Source organism: Pyrgilauda ruficollis, unplaced genomic scaffold, assembly GCF_017590135.1.
Source record: "Pyrgilauda ruficollis isolate IOZ18807 unplaced genomic scaffold, ASM1759013v1 scaffold10, whole genome shotgun sequence".
NCBI classification, from domain to species: domain Eukaryota; kingdom Metazoa; phylum Chordata; class Aves; order Passeriformes; family Passeridae; genus Pyrgilauda; species Pyrgilauda ruficollis.
In genome coordinates, this window is record NW_024508101.1 from 10029879 (window position 1) to 10045339 (window position 15461).

The 15461-nt window shown below is 44.7% G+C and overlaps 1 long non-coding RNA gene across 1 annotated transcript; it reads left to right on the forward strand.

Moving 5' to 3' along the window:
* The first annotated feature begins 2260 nt into the window (after window positions 1-2260).
* Window positions 2261-11954, forward strand: LOC121351928. Its single transcript, XR_005954860.1, has 2 exons — window positions 2261-2616; window positions 11794-11954. It is a non-coding gene; the product is annotated as an uncharacterized LOC121351928 (long non-coding RNA).
* Window positions 11955-15461: the final 3507 nt, after the last annotated feature.

Consider the following 15461-nt stretch of genomic DNA (forward strand, 5'->3'; position numbering starts at 1 on the left):
CGGAGCCTTTGCTTCCTTGCTTCAGCACTGCAAACACCTGCAAAACCCTTGGCAAATATCTAATCAGGACCTTCAGTGTGGCTGAATGGCAGGACCATTCCCAGACTTCACCACCTTCAGTGGCCCGGCCAGGGATTACCAAAGTTGCTCTTTGCCTTCACTTTCTTTGAGCTTACACAATCTTGCTGTTAAGCACATTGCAGAACAGCCTGGTGACTGATGAAATACCTTGCAGAGATGACAGGACACTGCGTAGGTCTTCACACTGCACTCTCCCAGGAGAGGGGTGCACATTGCAAAGGGCCAGGGTTTGTCAGAAAACTGCAGAAGTTTTGACTGACATATTCATGCTACAAATGATGTTGTGGTCTGACATGTTGAACAAGGAAAACTCTGACCTTGAACTGAATTCAGCTTTGCATTCAGAATGGTTTTTCATTTAGACCCTAGAAATTTTTATCTTAAGAGCTTTACATCCTGTGCAACTGGGATCCCAGCACAGCAGAGGCATTTTGTGGTGCATGCTCAGAGTAGCAATCAGAGCACTAAGCCTAAGAGAGAAGTTTGGTTTGCTGGCACCATGGAAGGCCTCCTGGCTCTGTAGAGCTCTCTACAGATAGGTCTTGTTCTGTCAAAATAGGGGTTTTGGCACGCAGCCGTGCCTGTGCTGTGCTGGTAGGACCAGCTCTGCTGCAGGCTCTCAGCAGGAGCAGAGTGTGCAGGAGCTCAGCTCAACACTGGCTCCGCGGCATTTTGGATTGTACTGCTTCTTACACCCTGCCCCACCTGGGCCCTTTTGAAGGTGCTAAAGTGAGGAAAGCAGCATTTTGCCTCCTTGGAGATACGTGTTTGGGGACTAAGAAGGGAAATTCCTCAGGAGCAGGAGTTTGTACAAAGGGCTGAGGTGCTTTTCTGCTTGTGTGCCAGCCTTGCCCAGCTGGTGACATTTCCACACACGGAAAGTGGGCACAGAAGGAGCTGAACCTGATATTGTGTTTGTTCTACCGTTGCTGCAGGTCACTGTTTTATAAACACTCCAGCTCTATGAGAAGGGGTTTATTCTTCTCCCAGCTGCAGGTTACTGCATGTTGTAAGATGATCAAGCAGGAGCTTTGCCCTCAGTAAAAGAGGAACAGGGCTACCTAGTTTGGCCAGGCACTTCTTTCAGTAATTTTTAAAGAGATATTCTGTACTGCACTTATTTAAAATGGGGCTAAATTGTTGGCAATGAAACAGTCAGTTCTTGCTGCAAGGTATCTCTGCATATGTAAAATAACACAGGGAATTCCATGATATGCACCTTAAACTGCCTTTTTTTATATTCAAGTGGTATGAGCATGTAGGCACCCAACTCCTAAGAGGTCAGGCAGTCTGAAAGGGAAAGATTTTCTCTTAGCCTTGCATTCTTTCCTTCATTGCTTCTCTTTCCACTAATCTCAGTCACTCCCTGATGTCTTTGCTGCCAGCTTCGTCTGTGCCAAAAAGTAGTGATGCAGAGGGAGCAATGCAGCCCTGTGGCCACCAAAGCAGTGACAGCACCTGTCAGCATGGCTCTGCTGAGCAGCATGTGGCTCTCAGCAGACCTGGGACCTCTTCCAGGAGCCATGTGGGTTGTGGTGTTGAGTGGAGCTGTTGCAGGTACTGTGGCAATGCCAGGCATTGACAGATCCAGAAAACCTGATTCTGAACTTGGAGAAGAGTGTGCGCCTTTCTGGGCTTGGATCTGGTAGGAATCTGATTCCCAATCAGCATAAAAGCATTTGTGTGTCCAATGCCCTGAGTTTTGGAAATCTCAGCCTCTAACTCTCCTTGGTGTGTGTCAGTTGTCCCAAGTGAGGCAGTGCCCTGGGACAGCTGACAGGGTTCACTGAACTGGAAACTTGACCCTCAATAACTCTTTTTGGACCCTGCAACTGCTTAGCAAGTCTTCCATTTTAACCAGTGCACTCATGTGGCACACTTTTAATCCTTCATTGCTTCTGGAGAACGGTCATTTAAAATGAAATCCTGCCCTCAGAGGAGCCAGTGGGAATTCTGAGCTGCCTTCAGCCAGCCCCAGCTCTGCTGTCCCCACAAGGGCACCGAGCGAGCAGAGGGGCGAGTGCAGCAGAGAGCAGGGGGTCAGCAGGAGGAAGTCAGGGCTCTGAACTGTGCATGAAGCTGCTGCTGCTGCTGCCAAGGGCCTCCTGCCAAGGAGGGGAACATGCCCTTTCCATGCCCCATGCACACAGTCTCTCCTTGCTCAGCGTCAAGGCCACAGCGTACCGAGCGCTGCTGTGAGAAAGCAAAATAGGCAAGTAAACAGCAGCTGCCTTTAGCTCCCAACACGTCTCGGTTGGTTGCTCCTGTTTTCTTGTCAGGGGAGTGGTTCAGCTAAGGGAAAGGTGATTGAACCATTACCAGAAGGGAAAAATGCCTATTAAAATTGAAATAATTCAAAATACTGGAAGTGGCTCCTTTATGTGAGCATACCTGTTCGATTTGGCCACGGGCCAGTCCTTAGCAATCCTTTTTTTTCTCTGCTGCTGACAAACCCATGTTCAAGAGCTGTAGGGTCATTCCTGACCTGAAGGGAAGGAGAGCTGGAGAAGTGTCCTGGTCTATACTGATACACAGGTGAGTTGGGACAAACAGTGACAGTGACAGGATGTTTGAGCCAGCTCCAGGGATCTGGAGGCTGTGAACACTGAAGGATATAAGAAAGGAAGGGAATGGGATGCTGAAACTGAGCAATGGAGACTGTAGATCTAAATGTCAGGGTATATTTCCTAACAGTGATTTCTGTCAAGTTGTTGGATAATCCCAAAGGGAAGTAGTGGAAATCTTGTACATGAAGATGTTTCTCAACTTGAGTTTTGATGAAGGCAGCAGAAAATACATACTTACATAAAAACTCAGTTGAACTAGATAATCTCAGAGTATTTTCCCATCGCTAAAGTGTGATTTATACTATAAACACTGCCAGACCCTGCAAACTAATCTGTTGTACTAAAAGTGACTCAAACACGACTGCTTATATTTTTATACCCCTCATGATGTTAAACATTTGGTTTGCCAGGATGAGTGGGAGTATCCAGGACACACTTTACTGTGAATGGATTTCATGAACTATAATTACTAGGCAATAAATCCATACAAATGGGAAATGTCTCAGGCCTTGTGCTGGATAGTAGGAAAGGACAGGACCTGATTGTTTTGGGGATCATGTTTTTGTGTGAACTTGGAAGGAATTAAAACACCAATGGTGCTTTTGAAGGGCCAGTTAGGGCAGGGGCCACAGATTTATTCTTTACATTAACAGTAAAAAATGTATTTGCACAGCTATTTCTTGGATGGGAGCTCTCACAGAGACAGCTGGTTTTAATTAGGCAAACAGATGCAATAGCTGTGCAATTACAACTTGATCATGAGCCCATGGAAGGCCAGGGGATCTTTAGCAGTCTGCACTTAAACTGCTTGTGTTGGACAGGATTAGACCTGCAGATGAGAAACCCTGCACTCACCACAGCAATCCTAGGAGGCTGCTGAGAGTAGGGTTTATTTCCCATGGCAGACTCCATTTGTGCACCAACATTCCCAGTTCTGATTTGGTGGTGGGCACTGGTGTTGGGGTACAACCAGTTCATTGGCTCTGCTGACATTTCTTCCTGTTTTCAGTGTGATAAAGGATGAGAGAATATGATTAGTTCCCTGAGCAATTCCCTGGCATCATTTTAGGGGAGAGTGCAGGTATTTCTTCTATGTTGCCAGAGGAGTTTGCTACTCATCATTACAGAAATTATTACCAGTGGTAATTATTATAATACTCAAAAGGAGTTTTGTATTACTACAAATGGAATTTTAAAAATATTTTCTTGCCAAAAACAAACAAAAAAACAATCTCAAATAAGGATCCCCACAGAACCAAAGAACAATCTGGGCTCATCACCCCACTGAGGGTAAAAGTACTTCTGGTTTTAGTGGCAACACAAGGGCTAAGCCCCTACAATCTGTGACTCATTATTCAGTATTTAAGTATTATTTTCCTCTCCTTCTTTTTTACAGAGGATGTGCAGGGTATCAATAGGTGAACATATATATGTGCATATCTGTGTGCATGTACAAGTGTGAGAACATATTCTTACAATTACTTTCCAAACAAGTAATTATAAGCTCCCAACAGTCCAAACTCTGCATTATCTTACTGTCATCAGCCATTGGGCTGCAGGAGAACAACAGCCTAGCACTGGTGACAAGGACAAATTCAAACTCAGCAAAGGAAGGACAGGCACTTGTTAATTCAAGCAGTTGTGGAAACCTCAGCTTTACCTGCCTGTCATAAAAAGCCATTAAAAGCTTCTGCAGGGGGTTCCTGTCCCCCCCTGCCACATCCTCACGTGGAGAATGGTGCAGAGCCTGTTCGCTCTGTCCAGCAGAACTGAGAGGAAAGTCTCCTAAGTCAGAGTCCAGCCCTCAGGCTCTGGCTCTGACCCTGAAATAGCAGCTCTGGCCCGTATGAGGCTGGGCCTTTTTGCCTCCTCACTCTGTTTAACATCACTGACAACTCTGTGGAGGAGCAGCTGCCTCTGGCATGTGCAAGAGTGCTCGTGAAGCTCTGCTCCGCTGATTAAAACATGTGCAAAACAAACTGTGTCAGGTCCTGCCCTTCTCTTCCTCGGGGAAGTCTGCCCAGCCAGGCCAGCCAGCTGAGACCCTCTGTGAGCCTGTCCTAGAGAGGAGAGAGGCTGTGAGCCACCGTCCCATGGCTTGGAAGGCCACTTTATGAAAGGTGGACCCAAACTGCTCCTCCACCAAAATGGGTATGACTGGGTGGCTGTCCCAAAGCTCTCTAATCTGCCAGTGTCTGGCTCGGTTTCTCTGTGTCTTTGTGATGCTGCTGGAGGAAAACCTCCAAGCTTCTGCCCTCAGGCTGGGCAGGCAGCCTGCCATGTGTTTGAGAAAATTACAGCTGCATCCCAGGTTGGCCAGGTTCCCTCCTTCCCCCAGCTGGACCTGGCTCTGGGGGGCAATGCTGCTCACATCTGGCTTGTAAGTGTCTGTCTTTCCTCCTCCTTCTCCTACCCCCTCTAGTTCAGATCCCCAAATCCCTCCCTGTGTGTTAGAGAAGGGAATGTGGGGGTGTCCCAGCCCTTTCCTCCAGAGACGGCTGGGTGTTGTTTTCACAGCCCTGCTCACTCCAGTCTTGTCTCCTTCTGCACCCCCAGCTCCACTTCTGCCATGACCAAGACACAACAGTCTCCTTTTATTTCTTACTCCTGTTTGAAACTTTCCCCTGACCACAAGTTCTTCCTCTGTGGGTGTCCTCACAAATTGCATTTGATGTGCTGTTTTAGGCAGGGAGAAGGTACCTGGTGAAAGGAACTGGTTTCACATGCAGGACTCACCAGACTCCACATTTGTTTAATTCTCTGCCACAAGATGTTGGACAGATCCTTAACCTTCATTCCTACCTTTGTGATGGGAAATCATTTGCAGCCCACTTCAAATTACTGTGGGAATCCCTTAATTCTTTCCAGAATTACACCCTTGCTATCCAAACATCCAAAGTTTGAGTTTCATTAGAGATCCTAGACCAACCTTTATGTCATATTGCTTGAATACTGAATTTCTTTCTTTGGCTAGTTGCTTTTTCCTTGCAACTCCTGCTATGACTTTCCCAACACTGCCCTTTTTGTCAGTCTGTGTATTTTTCTGGTTGGAACTGTAGATCTCTGAATAAGCAGTATCAAGTATTGCTTTGAATATTGAGCAATTACATGACAGAAAGTTCCTCCACAAAGCCAATGAAATGGTCCCTGGTGCACATACAGATATCAACAGTGCTTTGGTGCTCTGTTCCCTTTTGCTTTATTAACCCTGGCCCTGTGGGCATTGAGCAATGATCCAGATTATATCTGTGCTGCACGTACAGTGCATTCTGCTGGCCACTTCTAACCAGCAAGGCAACACAGCACATTTCTGAAGCCCAGAACTTTTCTTGCAAACACATTTTCATCAATAACATAAATTATCTTATGCTTGCAAGCATCCATGGTGCATACATGACTTTTCAGCCAAGAAATGGGCATGCTCACACTAAACTCAATATGGACAAGTTCTCTAAACAGATGTACAGTATCCTGCACCCTCTTTAGCAGCTTTTATCTGCAATTAGTTTTTTAATGCTTCTTTCAAGTGAACTCTGTGGGATTTGTGGTTTCTTTTTGTGAAAATAAACAAGATATTTTCTTGAGAGGGATTAAGAGAATGGCAGGAAAAAGAGTCCTCTGACACTCTCATGCAGAAAAGATGATTTCAGTATGGTGCAATGGGCTTTATTTTTACTTCTGATGGCATCTTTGGGGCTTTGTTGGCTACATGACAGCAACAGATGAACAGTGTGTTACTCATCAAAAGCTACCTGGCACAACTAGCTAAAAAAAGAATAGAGCAGCGAACAAATACAGCAGAGAGGGAAGTGATGACAGCAACCACATTTCAAATAAGATCATCTTTGTCTAAATGGTGTTTTGATGAAGAGAGATTAAATGATGTGCTGGAATGAGTGCAGTATGACTAATGAGAGGATTCACAGTTATAAGTGATAAGAGAGAAAAGTATCAGAAGGGACATAAACCATCAGGCATCTACACACTGGTGGATTGTTGAGAAAAAAATTTGCTGATTGGCCAAAGATATTGCTATTGGCTGGGTTTTTTTTATCTTTCTCTGAGATGTTTCAACCCATTAGAACTATATCCAGAGGATACAAAGATGAAAATCTGTGACCAGAATTGTTTTGCAGCCGCTCCAGGCTATGACTGCACGAGCAAGATAAATTTGGGCTGATTTCTGGCTTGCCCCAGTAAGAGCCCAGCTGCCCACTATGACACTGCAGAGGGTAGAAAGCATCTTCCCATGTTTCCATGGCCAAGGAAGCACACTGACATCTGTCCAAGGGGGGCAGTTTTCAGGATGGCAAAGTCAGAGGGAGTTGTTTGTGTATCTGTACTTGGACAGGAGGGAACAGCAGGAACATCATAACCCCTCTGGTTTTCCAGGGGAGCTGAATTTTTCAATTATATGGTTAGTCTTAACATTGTATTTCAAGTTTAAGCGTATTTCCTCATGAATTTGCCACTATGTATTAGGCCTCTTAAGATGGGTATAAATTGTATTAGTGACAGTTAATAATTAGTTCTAGTTTTACAGAAAGTAAAACTGCAGCAGAAAAATGGCCTGGCAGGTGCTTAGCTCAGGGTTAGAACAAAATGAGTCCCCAGCAGCTGCCTAAGCAAGAAGCTTTACTGCCAGCGTCCTTGAGATGACAGAGGCGTTTTCTTCCCAGTAGTTTCAGATTTACACCTCTCCACTATTTTGCTCTTGGTGTTTCCTTGGCTAAGGCAGAGCATAACAATGGAGGGGACTGAGAAAAGATTCTGGATGGCTGCTCCCCATGCAGTATAAGCAGTTTTTTCATGTGAAGTTGCTCAGATAAATACCCAGAGGTCACTGCCCACGCCGACCAGCAGAGCTCAGCCCGTTTCAGCTGGATATGGCAGAACTGGCCATAGGGCTCTCTCCTTGCTCTGTGCAGTACAGGCACAATCATGTTGGGATTGCAAGGCCTTGGAGAGCCCACAGCAGAGGGAAGATGGAGGCACAGCGCCTGGCAGCTCGAACCAAGCCCTAACACCAATACTGAAGCGACCACACACAAACAAACCACCTTTCCTTTCTGGCAGAGATTTTGGCCACTGATCCTGATGGCATTTGACATGCAAAGGATTCAAATAGCAGGAAAATTGCTGCAAGAGAGGGACGAGGTTTCTGCATTTATCAGTTAAGTTGTTGTATTTCAAGACTTATCCAAAATCTAATGGATCAGTGGGAATCCTTCCAGTAACTTCTGCTGGGAATTTATAAGGCTTTAATTAATGGTCTGGATGCTGTGATTGTGAGTGTTCCTCTCACAGTACCACTTAGAGCTGAGCCTCCAAAACAGACTTGAGCAAACAGGGCTCCTCAATCAACATTTTGCAAATGACAAGAAATCAACTCACTTGGGAAGTTCTTGATAACAAATATTTGTCTCCAACTGTCTGAAAGTTGCCTACTATAAATGGAGGGTAAAGAAGCCATTTTTGACCCTGTTTCTGACTGAGTTCCAGCTGTATTAGGTTTAAGGCTAGTTTTCTGATAAGGGGCAAATATTTAATATTAAGAATAAAAATGTCTTGGAAATAAGGAGCTCCTAGTAGTTAATGTGAATGTTTGGCACAGGACTGCAAACTGCATCTGACTTGGAGGAGAAAGAACATGCTCTGGTGTAAAGGTTCAGCTTCTCCTGCAGTTCTCCTTTTCCCTTGGGGTGTACCAATCCAGCTGCTACCCTGATTCCCTGAGTTTCTTTTTCCTCCTTGTACATTTTGAGGAATCTGTGCCCTCTCTTTTTTGACCACACTGCTTATTTGCTGAAAAAATTCTCTGTTTGCCCACCCCATGTCTCTTCTCCAGCAGCCACAAAGTCAGATACATTCCTTAAAAGCCAGGCAGGGTTTTAGTAACCAACTAGTCAAGAGAGGCTGGTATTGAGTGGTAGCTTGTGGGTACTCATATACCTGCTTGCACCCACAAACAAGGCCCTGCAATCTTGGCCTTATGTTAGAAAATAACTGGGTTTTAAACCACAGAGCTGCAGACACAAAAGCTGTGGCTGGGGCTGGGCTGAAAGAGCAGTGCCTGTCCTGGAGAATGTCACTTTGTTTACGACTGACTCTCTGTCCTTTCAGTAATGTGTGAGAAAAAGTGGTAGCATGTACTCTGTAGGAGTGTGTGTATATGTGTGTATACACTCAGAGACAGGCACATTTATAAACAAGCCACAGAACACATTGCAATGCTTGAAAACACTCCAGTGTGTCTATGGACATCTTGTTCTCTCCTTCTGTCCTTGAGGTATCAGGTTTCCTTGTTTACAGTCTGCCTGATTCAGGATCTGGAATTCCTAAAGAGCAGCAAAACCCTATCATGTGACTGAGGTCTGATTTCCAGGAAAAGCGGAAGGGGTTCTAGGAAAGGTCTGTTCTCACGTTTTCAGTTGTTCTCTTCAAGAATACAGGACGAAAAAGATGAAGTCAACATTAAGTTCCTGATCCTCTGTCTCTCTGTTGAGCCTGGGATGAGATTTAAAGGAAAATCCAGGGCTTGATGCAGAGTTCCTTAAGCTCCACGTACTTTCCCCTCTTTTAAGGTTTCACACAGACTTGGGATTTCTGCCTCCAGGATGTCAGTCCTCCCAATGGCTTCTTTATCTTCTGAAGTGTTGTTTTAGCATGTGCTGTCACAAGTGGTCGTAACCCTGCTTGTGACACCACTAACAAGAACAAGGCTACGGTACATGTAGGGAGAGCTACATTAACGTAGTAACAAAGAGCAAATAAAGAGGAAACTGCAAACAAAACCAACAGCCTCAAGGTCACCTATTCCAAAAGCATCAATGAGAGCGTTCCTAAGCTTGTCTTGTTGGGCAAGAGCAGGACCAATGAACATTGATTACATGGGGTTATCCAGATGAATGGTGTCTGGGTCTCTGGTCTGGGCTAGCTTCGAAGACCCTGCACTATAACGTGGCTGTAGGGCCTCGCCTGACTGTGCCCCATGGGTCCCAGACATCAGAATCCTTCTCTTTGTGGTGGGACGTGCCTGACTCACTGCACTGTGTCAGAGTTTGTCCTGGGTGAAGCCCTGGGCCATGGGTCTCTGTTCTAGCCAGAAGGCTGATGTGCTGCCAGGCTGCAGTTCCATGGCAGTCTGAATCGAGAGAGCTGACTTTTTTTTTGCCTGAGATCTCATCGGGTCTGCTATCAGCTTGGATCCAGCCTGGTGGATCAATGAAAGTTATGACACCGTACAGATTTGTTTTCCAGTGGCATTGAGGAAGCAGTGTTGCAAGATCCTCAGCTCAGACTCAGAGTCTGGCTAATGGACGGTTGTGAAATTTCCAAAGGCGACAAGGGAGAAAAAAGCAAAAAGGCAAAAACCACTCTCCCCTGTGTTGCAACTCTAACTGCAATCAGTTGCAAACAATAATCCCCTCTTTGGACACTCAGATTCATTTGAGTTGGGTCCACAGAAAGTAATTTCTATATATATCAGCTGGATGTCTGACCTGAGGGTTAAACCAAAAAATATGCTTGCAGAAAAGTTGTGAATGCCAAATTCTGGCATGGCAGTCCAAGTTCTGCCTTTGACTAATATAGATTGTCTCAAAATTGTGAGCATGTTGAGCAATTGTTCAGGGGAAGAGATCTTCCCCATTCTGAAGACCCTCTATAAGATAAAACACCAGCAATAAGAACCAGAAATGGAAATACTTGATTAGAGAGCAACACTGTAATGAAGATTTTTACTGTGAAATAACTCCTGAGACTATGCTGGTGTGGACTACTGCCTGAAACACCAGAAGGTACAGTGTCTGATTAGGTCTGACTCCCACACTGAATACTCTAGTATTAGTGCCACTTCAACACCTGGACATGACACAAAGTCAGAAATGTTCTAATGAGTGTTCTGAGGTGTTGGTTGATTACGGCAGAGCAGAGAACCCCCAGTCCTGGGCTGTGAAGGGATGTAAAGGGGGGACATTCAGACAGTTCCTACCTCAACAAACCTGACAAGAGCTCAAAATTCAGAGAAGGAGGCCAAAAGAAGAGGAATCAACACAATTTGCACCTGGGAGTTGAGGAAATTCTGCTCCATCTCTTTCTCCTCTGAAGTATGGATTTACAATGTGAATTCAGGTTCCCAGAAATCCCCCACAATATAGGCCAGAAAAAAATTATTCTAATCCCCTCCCTTCTAAAATAATTTAATTTCTCAGTACTGTGAAATGTCCATAAAAACATTTAAGATATTTTTAGTTCTTTTAAATGTTGGTTACCTGCATGATCATGTCATGCATACCATTGTATATGAACATTCTTTCTTAGTGGAATTTTCATTTAATTTAACTGAGATAAATTGCAAGAGGAAATGCTTATTAGTGATAGCTACACCCAAGAGAAGCCTCGTGAAGATTTTTTTTATTAGGATCATTGTAACAACAATAGGATTGTGCCATGCTGTGATGATCTAATGATCACCACTTCACTCACTGTGGAATTGCCACTGCGGGTGACCTTTCAGCAGTGGTGAAATGTAGCACAGAGCAGGCTCCTGATTCACCTTCCCTTACCTCAGTGGCCTGACCTCAGTGACTTTTCCAAGGAGGAGCTAAGCTGCTCCCTCATCTGAATCTGGAAGATCAGGTGTAAGAGCAGGCCAGAGCCCTGGATAGCTTTTCATGCTGTAAATAATGTTTCATGTGCAGTGTATCAACCACTGAGAGCAGTGCTTAACACCTCAGGTAGTTTTCCGTTTTTCTTTGACAAGTACCTTGGTTATCAGACTTCTGTATTTGTAACTGATGCTGCATTGGACTCTGAATATCAAAACTAAAGCCAAAGGAAAACGACTCAGCATTTTCATCAGTGCTAAGCTGACTGACCCTGCACCAGCCAGGGCAGGAGTCTGATCCCTTTGCACTTCAGAAACTGCTTTGAACCATAAAATCAAATGGGGTCACATAGATAGTGAGGTGCAGAGTAAAGGTGTCACAATCTGGCACGTGTCTGCAGGGAAGTCCTCCAGAGGGAGGTACAATAGAAGGGTGAAGTGTTAACAGTTCTTTGAGGTTTTATTACTCCTGTTTTACAAAGAGTGGTCATGTGCTGTTGTTTTGAACTTTACTCATGTTTTTTTTTTATTTCCTAGATCTACCTTTGTGATGGCCACTCCCAGAGCAATGAACCTGGAGGAAATTCATGCCTGAACTGATGAAGCTCAGTTTTATTCTCAGCTTCTCATTTGAAATATGAAAGTTTTTCTTCCATCTGCATTTTTCCCAAGGTGTTCCTAATTAAAGATCTGTGTTTAATTCTGGCTGCTTTGGTGTCAGCTCTTCCATGTCATCAGCACATATCCTTCTACGATCAAAAAAATCCACATGTGAAATGTGCCAGGTTGACTTTCTGTTGCCTCATGTACACAGGTCCCGTGTTTAAATTCTGAGCCAGGTGTGATTTCAGTGAACCAGGAAGTTGTGATAACACCATAGATAGGGACTATAGAAAAACTCATTTAAGCCAAGAAGAGCTGAGTCTGCAGCACCTGGTGCTGTTGAGACCATGCACAAACCCCTGGTGCTGGGCTTGCTCTATTGAGTGGGTACAATGTTAGGTCAGTGTTAAGCTACTGAGGATGGCTTCTGTCCACACAGGGTGAGCACACAAGTATTATATGTTCCTGCATTTCCCATTTGTTTGCAAAAATGTTTTGGGACTCTCTTCTGCTTGTTGAGAGAAGGATTTTGATGAGCTCAGACTGGTTTCTCTTTCCCCTTCCTTAAAGGATGGTCACAGAATGATATTTTAGTTCTGGAAAGAGAACCTTTTAAACTTTCCATGTCAGCTGTAGACTCTAGCCTCACAGAATGAACAGTATCAGCAAGAGAGGATGAGGTCTGGGATTATGAAAACAGCCACCCAACACGAATGAGTCCAAGAGTGGACCTCAGGAAAGCTCTGTGACCCTCCAGAGACAGAAGTGACATGCCTCCTCACCAAAGCACAGAAGCTGGCAGGGGCAGGAACAGCACATTTTTTGATGCATGAAGACTCCACATTATGACAACCTTTCCAAAAGAGGGGAAAAATAAAGTGTTTCAAAATGTGAGCCCAAAGGAAAAGCAAATTGACGTCTAACAAAAGGCTTATTTTCTTCTCCATAGAGAGGTATCTGCCACTTACTCGAGCTGGCAAGGCAGCGTCTCAAAAGGCAATTTAACCAAGTTGCATAAGGCCTTGGCTGGGTGGCTGTAGAAATATAGGGCCTCTTATCTGAATAAGAGCTGGCCACAGCTGTTGCAGATCTTGAAGGAATTATTTCTGCCTGTCAAACATCTGCTTTGTAAGCAAACAAAGCGGCTGAGGCGCTAGCGGTGCACATGATGTGCTGCAGCTCGTGGGGCAGAGCCAGCAGGCAGAAAATGGAAACTTGTTATCCCCTGGTATCAGAAATATCATTTCCCATGAGTGTCTCAGATGGACAGATAGGCCCTAAACCCTCTGTGTTACAGAGACCTGTGTCTTGTCTTGGGAAAAGAGCCAGTGTGGTCCAAGCACTGATCTCAGTGTCTGGTAAGATATAATTCATCTACAGCTGTCAGGAACATTCTGACATATAGCCTGCAGAACTACATTTATCTGCTTTCTCACCACCCAGGAATCATTCCATATAAACATGTGTCCACCCAAAAAGGCTAATGCTAAAAATCAGGGTGTACATTGGAGCCCTTTGACATTAAAGATCTTCTTTCTCTCCTGTTTTTCCTCCCGTAGTCATTGCTATATTCTTCCTCTAGAAAACAGTCACAGTGCATCCTCTGTTAACCAAACCAGCTGCCTTTCTGCCTCTCTGGTAGTGTCCCCATTACCAAAACCCCCACACTACACAATAAATACCCTCTGGGATCCTGGCCATGGGGAGTGGGGGTGACTGTACACCGGGTGACCAGAACACTGTGCTCCCCTGTGTGTTTTTGGGCTGCCACCAGTCCCATAAAATCCCATAAGTGCCTATTGTGTTTCTTTACACATGCAATGTGAACCTGGGTTTGGAATATGAGCCTTCACTCTCCCAAAATGTAGATATTGTGGGAGAACCCAGTCCAAATATAAGGACTGGCCACCATACAAGGATACTGATTTTGTGTTTTGTTCACTCAAAACTTTCCTTCTTTGTGCTCTACCAAAACCCACTAGCACTTAAAGAGGAGGATGGTGACTGTGAATAGATGAACAACCAGATGAATGAATGTAAAAGGTTGACCTGAGGTATCTCTCCTCTGTTTTTCCCCTGGCAGACTTCCAAGTGTTCCTGCAGTGTGTTCCTGAGCTGTTTATCCACGTCTTTTTGAAAATATCCTAGTTCAATGTGACACAGCTCCACATTTTCTTTATATGTATAATCAAATGCAAACAATTAAGATTGCCTAACTGATCTCTGTGCCAACAGGTAACTACAGTTCAAAGGGCCTTTTACGCACTAAACACGTTGGACAGCATTTCCTCCACACCCTTCAAACAAAGTTATGGTGTAACATCTAGCAGAACTCTCCTGTCAAAATCTCCAGTTCTAGGCTGAGCTCTCAGGGCAACTGCCTGAGCCCCCAGGTGGTGAAGAACACCTCTAGGCTGAGCAGAAAATCAATGCATGGCATTCAGTTTTCAGCTGAAGAGGTGGGAATGGATCCATTTCGGGCTCCATGCAAGGCCACAAAGCTTTTGCCAGTTCTCTGCCTGTCAGCTGGAAGCTAACAAAGCAGTATCACCTTGCATTGAAGACAATCTTATCAAAGACTTCCAACTAATTTCCATTCCAGTTATGTTGCTGCAATTTTTATCTGGTTGTTCTCAATGACACTGGGCAGAGGAGGTGCTAATATAAAGAAAGAATGTGTTTCTGGTAGCAGCTTAACACTATAGGCAGAGAGAGTTGGGTTTTGTTATAAGCTTTGCCATGGACCTGGGTTGATTAGCATACCTTTGACTCATGGCTTTTAAACTGCAGTGTGGTGTGAGCAGTGACACCTAACTGTGAATTTAAAATCATTATGACATTTGAAGTTCTTTTTCTGGAAGATGCAGGTGCGGGTGGCTTGGCTACACTTGTCCTGGGAGAGATCACCTCCAAGTGCCTGCTCAGCCACTGCATTTCAAAGATTTGCATAGTCAGGTTTGTGCTCATCATTCACGTGGGCAGCTGGGTTTAGCTTAGCTGGGGCTGGAGGTGGTGCTTGGCCAGACTTGTGTGAATGGAATGTCAGTCTTCAAAGAAAGGAGAGCAGCAGGGAAGGGACTCAGCCAAGGACTGGCTGTGAGATGTGGGGTTTTTCACCTCCCAGGTTCATATCCAACCAAGTTAATAGAAATCAGATGGCTTTCTTGCCATCTGGCAGCCAGTTGTTTGCATTCTATAGGTGAATTTTACTATTAAGTTACAGGACAAATGACTTCATCAGCTCTAAGCACAAGCTGGGAATGGTGAAGAAAACTGAATAAACTGCATCAACCTAGGGCAGTGGTGTGGTATTTTAAAGGAGTGATGTGTGGGAGGAATGAACTAAGTCTTAGTCTTACAGCTTCCTTTTTTCTTAGTGTTATAGCTTCATAGCTTCCTTTTTTAGCAGAGGAGGACAGACTTTACAACACCAAGGCTTCTTCCTGGGAAATTGAGAAGGTCAGAGCTTTCGGTCAACCCTGTGGTCCTTTCCATGAAACTGATGATTCAGATGCATCAGGGAAACTCACAGCCCTAACCACACATTTTCTTTGGTTTGAGAAGGCAGGTTAACCTCCCCATTAAACAAAGTTTCATTTATT